This window comes from Tenrec ecaudatus, chromosome 4 (assembly GCF_050624435.1).
Source record: "Tenrec ecaudatus isolate mTenEca1 chromosome 4, mTenEca1.hap1, whole genome shotgun sequence".
Lineage (NCBI taxonomy): Eukaryota > Metazoa > Chordata > Mammalia > Afrosoricida > Tenrecidae > Tenrec > Tenrec ecaudatus.
The window spans coordinates 39,068,105-39,077,718 of record NC_134533.1 but is presented as its reverse complement, the minus strand read 5'-3'; the positions used below and the strand labels follow the sequence as shown (position 1 = coordinate 39,077,718).

Genomic DNA, 9,614 nt, shown 5'->3' with positions numbered 1-9,614 from the left:
AACAAGCGGCCATCTATCTCAGAAGCAACAAAGCCCACTTGGAAGCAGCACACCAACATGGGTGATTGTGAAGGGCAGAGGAGACCAGGTCTCAAACAACAAAGGCGGGGTGGCAGAATTACATCACCGTGAATGAGGGGGAGTGCATAATGGGGACCCAAGGCCCATCTGTAGACAGCTGGACATCCCTTGCAGAGGGGTAATGGGGAGGAGATGAGTCACTCAGGGTTCAGTGTAGCAACAATGAAACTCAAAACCTTCCTCTAGTTCTTGAATGCTTCCTCCCCTTCCAATTATCATGATCCCAATTCTACCTTGCGGACCAGGTTAGACCAGAGGATGTACAGCGGTGAAGTAGGGATATGGAAACACAGGGAATCTAGGATGGACGAACCCCTCAACACCAGCGGTGAGAGTGGCGACACCAGGAGGGAAGGGCATGTAGAAAGGGAGAACCGATCTTGGACATCTATGTGTAACCTTCTCTCTGGGAGATGGGTGATGGGAAGGTGGGTGAGGGGAGATGCCGGGCAGTGTAAGATAAGATAAAATAATTATTTATAAACTATTAAGGGAACAGGGGGAAGGGGGTGGGGTGGGGAGGGAGGGGAAGGGGAAAAAACGGAAACCGAGCTGATTCCAGGAACCCAAGTGGAAGGCAAATTTTGAGAATGATGAGGACAACGAATGTATAAGGGTGCTTTGCTCAATTGATGTATGTATGGATTGTGATAAGAGTTGTATGAGCCCCAATAAAAAGATTTATTAATTAAAAAAATAATAAGGAAGCAAAAAAAAAAAAAGTAAGGCTGTAGTTTACTCCTTGTACATAAATCCTTGTTCTAGAATTTGATGCTGGCACCCTAGAAATGAAATTGCTGTGCCATGCTGCATGTGCATTAACAAACATTGTCGACACTGCCAAATTGTCTCCCTCCCACAGCCTTGGGTCAATTTACACTCCCACCAGCAGTGCAGGGGATGCATTTCACCTACATTTGGCCCAGTGATTCGTCTCCTTCTTGGAGGTCTGCAAAGAAGCAATCTGTCAGACAGCAGAAGAGGCAAATAAGAATCTATACCTATTGACTACACCGGACACCCCATTGAAACTCCGGGGTTGTTCTGCTGATCTGGCTACCTTTGGGGCATTCCCCGTCTCATGGAGAGCCTGGCTGAGGATGAGAAATGCTTCAGTGGGCACTGGGAGGATGCTCTCTTTCACTTGAATATGAAGTCTGCTCTTCAGTCCACTGCTACCTAGGGACAACATGCTCTGATGGCTGATAACATCCTGGTTTATATTCTAGCTGAATATATTATTAAAGTCCAGTGCTTATTCATTTCCATCTTTAGGAGCAGGATGCTCACCTTGGTCTTTAATTGTAACCACAAAATCAAGGACCCACTATCCTCTCAAAGGTTCATATAGACTCCAAACTTAAGAAGGTCTATTGACCTTCCTTCCCCATGTGTAGGATGTGTCCTAGTAGAGGCTCCTCTTTGTTACCTTTTTCCGGATTCAGAATAAAGAGCAAAGGAAGAGCAAGCCACTGCTGGAAGAAACTCAGGTGCTTTGAAGCACTAATAATTTGCATGAATAAAAATGATCACTTCTGTTTTTAAGGCCCATTCATAGGCTTCATTTCTTAAACCCAAACCAAAAATTAATCTTTCCGGACTGGGTCATTGGAAGAGAACACTCACAAATTTCCACAAAGAAATTTTAAGCAATAAAAATAATGTGCATTGCATTTTAATGGGCAATAAACCCCCAGGAAAAATGAATCTTTCCATATATATAGTGGATGCTTTTCAAAGAAGACTTACTCTTCTCCTATTTTAAAAGAAGTAAAAAAAAAAAAGGAGAGCCATTTCATTTTTTGAAATTAATGCACATTAATGGTAAAAAAAACACAAAACAAATAGTGCAGAAAATATAATGAAGAAAGAAATGTATGAAATTCTATAACCCATAGAGAATCACATTAATGTTTGGAAATATATTTCTAGAAACACTCTGTATTACATATGTGTCTCTATATAAGCATGTATATACTTAAACATTCATGGAAAAATTCCATTATATTTTAATTTCATTTTTCATGAATGTAAAGAAAAACTTATTAATTGACGGAAGAGCCAAGAATTCATATGCATTTTGTTTCCTGTCATTGATTATGATCCTCACATTGTAATACCACTTAACCCACTTCCACCTGGTGCTTTCTGTTTTCATTCTTTTTCCTATCCTGACTCTTCTGAATACTGTCACTGGGTAGACGCTGCCCCTTTGATCTTAAGTGGTTATTTATTTTAAGGTATGCATACCTCTCTAGTGTTATTGTTCCCCTTATAGACTTGCTTGTGGTTAGGCTGGCAATTGAACATGATAGGTGACTAAATGCTATAGACTCAATAGGGGTTGGACCAGGAAACCTGGCTTTTTTATTATTTTGAATTGTGTTGTACACCCTATTCTATGTAGGACCTTCTAATGTGGTCCCTTTCAGAACAGCTGGTAACAGTAACTGGGTACTATCTAGTTCTGGACTCAGGGTGGTGGAGAACGATGTCCATGTGTTCTAGTAGTCCATTGGGCAACTTTCTTCCATGCATTTAAAATTTCCTTCATTCTTCTTTCCTTCAGGCAGGGAGGGACTGATAGTTGCACCTTAGATGGCTGCTTACAAGCTGTTAAGTCTCCAGTTGCTACTCACAAAAGTAGAACATGGTCTTTGTGAGTTACGTAATACCAATCAATGTTGGTGCCCCTGAGACCATTTACATGAACTTTTTGAAGCCCTCTTGTGTGTGTTTGTATATACCAGGTCATTATCTAAAAGTCATCATTATTTTAAAAATGGAAGATAATCAAATCAGATCATAAAATGGAGGATGATGACATTATTACATAGCTTCCAAACATCCTTATAATTGCCAAATTGAAAATAATCATGACCCAGCCAAGATACCACATAAATGTAAATATCACAACCATTGCTATTCTCACTTTGCACTTTATCATTTGTTGCTTCCAGATATTCTGTGTTAATGGCAAAATAGATTGATAATAGGTTTTTGTTTTTTTAAACTGTTGTTGTAAACATGAAGTATTGAATAATTAAATCAATAAATGAGGAGTAAGGAAGGGTGTGTGTGTGTGTAAAAGAAAACATTTATTCACCATTTGTCTGTCAGTTTGTCATATTGTGGTGTTCTGCGTGTTGCTGGAAGCTATAGTGCCAGTATTTCAAATTCCACGCAAGGTCATCCATGATGGATAGATTTTAATAGAGGTTTCAAAGTGAGAACAGTGAGTGAATGTGAAAGGTAGATTTATTGTGCCAACCTGGCCAATAAACACATGTGGTGTTAATACGTTTGCAGTTTAATTGAAAGCCAAAGAGAATAATGGCTCAGCGAGCCTTGCCTCTCTGTCTCTTGCTCTCTGATGATCAGACCCGTGTGCAGTTACCTTAGCTAGTTCTCTGCCTCAAATTTTGAGCTACACTACCTGTGGGACAGCCAACCCGTGGACTGTGTTCCTATAGTTGAGGTTCCTTCAAGACCTGTTTTGCCACACTGCTGGTGTATACATCCCTTGAGTTGGGGACTGTCAGACCCTGTCATTTGGCTGACTGTTGGAGACATACTCTGTTGTTTGATGCTTGTGGCCAGACTGCCTGTATTGCCCTACGGAAGACTCAGCTGTCTGCTTCCTCGACTTGCACCCAGCATCCCTCGTGAGTTGAAGGACTTCCAGTGTATTAATTGTCTCACAGAAGTGAGTTGAATGTCTCCCTTTACTCACTTTTCTGTTGTCTATCCCCCAGGGAGTGGGTTATATATAGATCATTGTGATTGGTTTCCCTTTTCTCCTCCACCTTCCCCTGACCCTCCTGGTATCACTACTCTCATTAGTGGTCCTGAGGGGTTTATCTGTCTTGGATTCCCTGTGTTTTCAGCTCTTATCTGTACTAGTGTGCATCCTCTGGTCTAGCCAGATTTGTAAGGTAGAATTGGGATCATGATAGTGGGGGGAAGTGTGTTAGTCTGGGTACATTAGAGAAACAAATCCACAGAAACTCATGTATAAGAGAGAGTTTTTTTTTTAAGAGAGAGTTTTATATAAAGGTTAAGTTCACATCAAGTAAACATCCCAACCCAGTGCTGCCCAAGCCCACAAGTCCAACATTAACCATTATGCCCAACACCAATCCACAAAGTCCTCCTCCATCTTACAAAACAGATACAATGATGCTGATTGCAGGAGGAAAGCCCAGTCAGTGAATGTATAAACATCTGAGTGCTGGCAGGGGTCTCTGCATCAGGGTAGGTCACGTGGCTTCTGCTTGAGGATGTCTTGCAGGAAGTGAGCCTTCCCAGCTAAAGCAGGGAACTGGCTAAGGCAGCTGCATCCTGGTATGACCATCACAAAGCAAGAGACCTGAGAATTCAAAAGGCGAGGCTAACAGCTATTTATCCCTCCACCCTTCAATTAACCCCACATGTGTTTATCGGCCAGGTTGGCACAATAAACTAACTACCTCAGGGAGGAAGCATTAAAGAACTAGAGGAAAAAGTGTATGTTTCATTGTTTCTATCCTCCTCCTGTGACCCTTATGTAAGGGGATGTCCAGTTGCCTACAAATGGGCATTCACAATGATAGGTTTTTTTTTTCTTTGATGCCTGATACCTGAGCCTATTAATACTTCATGATCACACATGAAAAAAAATTAATAAATTATCAAGGGTTCATGAGGGAGGGAAGGTGGGGGAGGGAGAGGAAAAAATGAGGAGCTGATACCAGCGGCTCAAGTAGAAAGCAAATGATTTTAGAATGATGAAGGCAACAAAGGTACAAATGTGCTTGACACAATGTATGTGTGTATGGATCGTGATAAGAGTTGTATGAGTCTCCAATAAAATTATTTTTTAATAGTGAGTTGAACTGAGCAATTTGTACTGCTCTGTAGACCAATTAGCTTTATTTTATGCTTATTTCTTATGTTGTTGTTTGGGTTTTTTTTGTGAGTCACAAAGGACTTTATTGATATGGATAATCATAAATGAGACGATTTCTAGGATCCACATGCCTTCCCTGGAGCTACTTGGCTTCGGGTTTTTTGTCTCTAGCCTCAAGCTTGAGACTCTCCGGGGGCTGGCGATAGGCGGGGAAAGCCTCCCAGGGACTGTTCAGGTCAAAATTTCGGAACTCCTGGGCCAACTCCACCGGCTCAGCCACCACCCGCTTCACTTCATCATTGTAGCGTAGCTCAACATAGCCCGATAAGGGCAAGTCTTTCCGGAAAGGATGTCCCTCAAAGCCATAGTCTGTCAGGATCCTTCTCAGGTCAGGGTGGTTGGCAAAGAAGACTCCAAACATGTCCCAGATCTCCCTCTCATACCAGTTGGCAGCCTTGTGCACAGAGACAATGGACTCAATGGGGGTCAGATCATCTGTGTAGGTCTTTACCTGGATCCGTGAGTTAAAACGCAGAGACAGCAGGTTGTAGACAATCTCAAAACGGTTTTGCCTGGTTGGGATGTCCACTGCTGTTAAGTCGGCCAAGGATGTGAACTGTGCTTTGGTGTGATCCCTGAGGAAAGTCAGCACCTGGATGATGCCATCAGGGTGGATGCAGATCTCTAATTCATCGAAGCAGGACACCTGAACTTGCTGAACACACTTGGGCAGAATTTCAGCCACATACTCTCCGAAAGCTGCAAGTTGCTTGTTGGCCATGTCGTTCTGTGGCCTGACAATGGCTCTTGCCTCATAGTTAGTTCTCTATTTCTTATGTTGTATCTATCTATCTATCTATCTATCTATCTATCTATCTATCTATCTATCATCTCTAGCTAGCTCTACAAAATCATAAGTGTCCTGGTTTTGTTTCTCTAGAGAACCCTGTATAAGACAGTGAAGAAGGAGTAGGCTGTTCATTTCTGAAGTATTAGCTACTGAAAACCTGATAATATCAGTAGAACATTAGCTATAGTGACAGAAAATGAGCCTCTCATGTTGGAAGACACTCAAAATGAACCTAGAGAAGAGTTGCTTCATCAAAGTACAGCTGACATAGATGGGACCTAGCTTTTGGGACTTTCATTTGCTGATGAGGCATGTCTCACAATGAGAAGAAACAGCTGCCAGCTCTAGAATGTACAACATTCTGGAAATCAGGAATACTGGACATGATGAAAAATGAAATGTAACATATACGTTCCTGAACAACTGACTAGAAGAGTACCCATTTCAAAGATAGATGAACCAACAAAATGTGAACATTTTCAAACAATATAATTAATATCACATGCAAGTAACATTTTTGCTGAAGATAATTAAAGAAGAGTTGCAGCAGTATTTCAACAGGGAGCGTTCCAAAATTCAAACCTGGATTAGAAGAGGGTGTGGAACAAAAGCTATTGTTGCCAACAGATGGATCTTAGGTAGAAGCAGAGAATACCAGAAAAATGTTAACTTGTGTTTTATTGACTATGCAAATGCACTTGACTGTGACAATCATACCAAACCATGGATAACCTTGAAAAGAATGGGAATTCCAGAACACTTCACTGTGCGCATGCACAACCTTTATAATGGACCTAGAGGCAGTCATCCGAGAGAACAAGAGAATACTGCTTGGCTTAAAATCAAGAAAAGTGTGTGTCAAAGTTGTGGCTTCTCATCATACTCATTCTACCTGTATGTTGACGATGTAAACCAACAAGCTAGATGTAAGAGGGAGAATGCGGCATCAAGCCTAGAGGAAGCCTTAGTCACTTTTGACGCAGATGACATACCTTGCTTGCCGCCAGTGGGGAGGACTTGAAGCGCTTGCTGATGAAAAACAAAGATGGCAACCTTAGATATGGAATCCATCTCAATGTACAGAAAAACAAAATTCGCACACCTGGACCATGAGGGAACATCATGATCAATGGAGAAAAGATTGAAGTTGTCAAGGATTTCATTTTGCTTGGATCCACACTCCATGCTCCCAGACGACCAGTCAAGAGGTCAAACAATGCATTGCATTGCTGCACAAGATCCCTTGAAAGTATTGAAGAGAAAGGATGTCATTCCTGGGACAAAGGTGCGCCTCTCCCAAGTCAGGATATTTTCACCGGCCTCATGTGCTTGTGAAAGTTGAACATTGAATAAAATAGACCAAAAAATAATTGATGCATTTGAATTATGGTTCTGATGAAGAATATTGAAAACACCCTGGTCTACCAAAAGAACAAACACATTTACCTTGGGAGGGCTACAGCCAGAATACTCCGTAGAAGGGAGGATGGCAAGACTTGGTTTCACATACTTTGGATATATTATTAGGAGAGACACGTCCCTGAAGAAGGACACCATCCTTGGCAAAGTAGAAGGGCAGAGAGCAGAGGAAGACCCTCCAGGATGGTGCGGGTCAGGCAGTCTTTATTCTGTTAGCCATAGAGTTGCTATGAGTCAAAATGGACTCAACCCAACTAACGAACTAACAAACTAACAAACTAACTAACTAACTAACTAACTAACTAACTAACTAACTAACTAACTAACTAACTAACTAACTAACTAACTAACTGTCATTGAGTGTGTGCTAACTCATAGCCACCTTACAGGGCAGGATAGAACTCTCTCTGTGAGTTTCCGAGACTGCGACTCTTTAGAGAGTAGAAAACCTTGCCCTTCTCCTGAAGAACAGCTGGTGGTTTCAAACTGCTGATCTTGCAGTTGGCAGCCCAATGCATCACCGTATGCCACCAACCCTCCTGCCTAACAACAACATATACATACACATCCCACTGCCATTGAGTCAATTCCAACTTAGAGTTACCCAGGGTCACTCCAACTTCGAGTTATACAGGGTTTCTGGGCTGTAAATCTTTCCAGGAGTAGAGAGTCTCATATTCTGAAAAGTGGCTAGTGATTTTGAACTGTGAATCTTGTGGTTATCTGTCCAAAGCTTACTTAACACTGTCAGTGGGGTATGCATATGTATATGTGTGTGCATATATATATACTGATAAAAATCTATAAAATACTCTGTTGACTATTCTTTGCTCTCTCAAAAGTATGTCATTACTGTACTGTTGTCAAAGATTCTTAGAAAACTCAATTTATCTTTCAATCCCATGTTTGTGAACTTTTAAAGGTCTCTTATACAGTACTTTTAATATCAATACACTTTTTATTGTATGAGTCTATGACAATTTCCTCAGTTTCTAATGATGCATGCTTAGGATCTTTCCATTTTTTGCAATTGTAGGCAAAATTGTTATGATTACTTTTACAATAAAGTAATTTTACATATCTTTATTTATATAATATATTCCTAAAAGTAGGATAATGGATTGAGAACATGTACAAAAATTTTAAAGGAAAACATATATTACTACTTAGCATGGTTTGGGGCACTTTAGCTATGCAGGGATGTAGATTGGTTGGAAACCTTAGAGAAGGAGCATAGAGCTAATCTATCACTTAATGGGGAGATTTGCTTAGTAACCGTTAGTGTAAATTCATTTACTTCTGGAATACTGCCATCACACTGCTTGGGGAGACACTACATTTCATAGGTAGACTACCTGAATTAAAGTTGGAGACAGAAAAGACAGCTCATTTTTAATTCAAAATTTGCTTTCAAACTATTGATTTCTTCTTTATCTTGAAATGATTGCTGTCTCTTTGCATCTTGTTTGTCAGTGCTCATCTGGCCCTTTGCAGATAAGCCCTTTGCAGATACATAGCAGAACATGCACCCTTTTCTGCAGGGCACATGAAGAAGGAGTAAAAAAGATTTATTGCATAATAAGATTCAATATTTATTGAACCTTAACTATGTGTCAGGTTTTATTCTATGCTTACATGGATGGCTTCATGTAATAACAATACAGTCCTATTGATTGCTATCCATCACACATCATTGGAATCTTAAAATAGTTAAATGACTTGTTCACTAGCAAAGCTCCTGAAGGGTTGAGTGAGGGTTTGGACCCAGAGAAGACAGCACCAGGCCTCACACTGTCAGCAGTTCTTATTCTGCCTCTTCTTTTCACTTTTCTTCTCTGCCAGAGACACCAGCTCTGTGACAAGGCAGGGTCTCTCTCCTAGGCCTTTTATGCCATCTCTGGTCATTGTTATCTGTCAGGTGGGAGCTTCTCCTTCTGCAGGCTGGCCACACTGCTTTTGTTTTTCTCCTAAATTCTCCTGGGAGCTGGTGCATGTGACATATACCCACAGCTCTAATAATATTTGGGAAATACCTTAACTGAGACAATTGGTGCCTTGTCATAGAGTGCGGCCGACACCGCCTCATGTTCCACAGAGATGTGCATGATACAGCACATTAGTGAACACATTGGTGCCATGTGCTCAATTCTCTTTTAGAAAAGTTCATAAATAAAGAGTCCCTGGGTGGTGGTGCATATGGGTAAGCAATGGGCCCCTGACTACAAGGCTCAGAGGAAGGCTCGGTGGCCTGCTTTCCCAAAGTCACCGTCATCACAGCCCCAAGGGACACAGTGCTGCTCTTCCCACAGGGTCCCCACGGCTCACGGTCTGCTTAACCGCAACTGCGTGTCTCCACAGAAGAGTCAGGGCTATGCC

General features: G+C 41.3%; 1 pseudogene; it reads right to left on the bottom strand.

Moving 5' to 3' along the window:
• Positions 1-5,106: 5,106 nt before the first annotated feature.
• Positions 5,107-9,343, bottom strand: LOC142445788 (NADH dehydrogenase [ubiquinone] iron-sulfur protein 3, mitochondrial pseudogene; annotated as a pseudogene).
• Between the last annotated feature and the right edge of the window lie 271 nt (positions 9,344-9,614).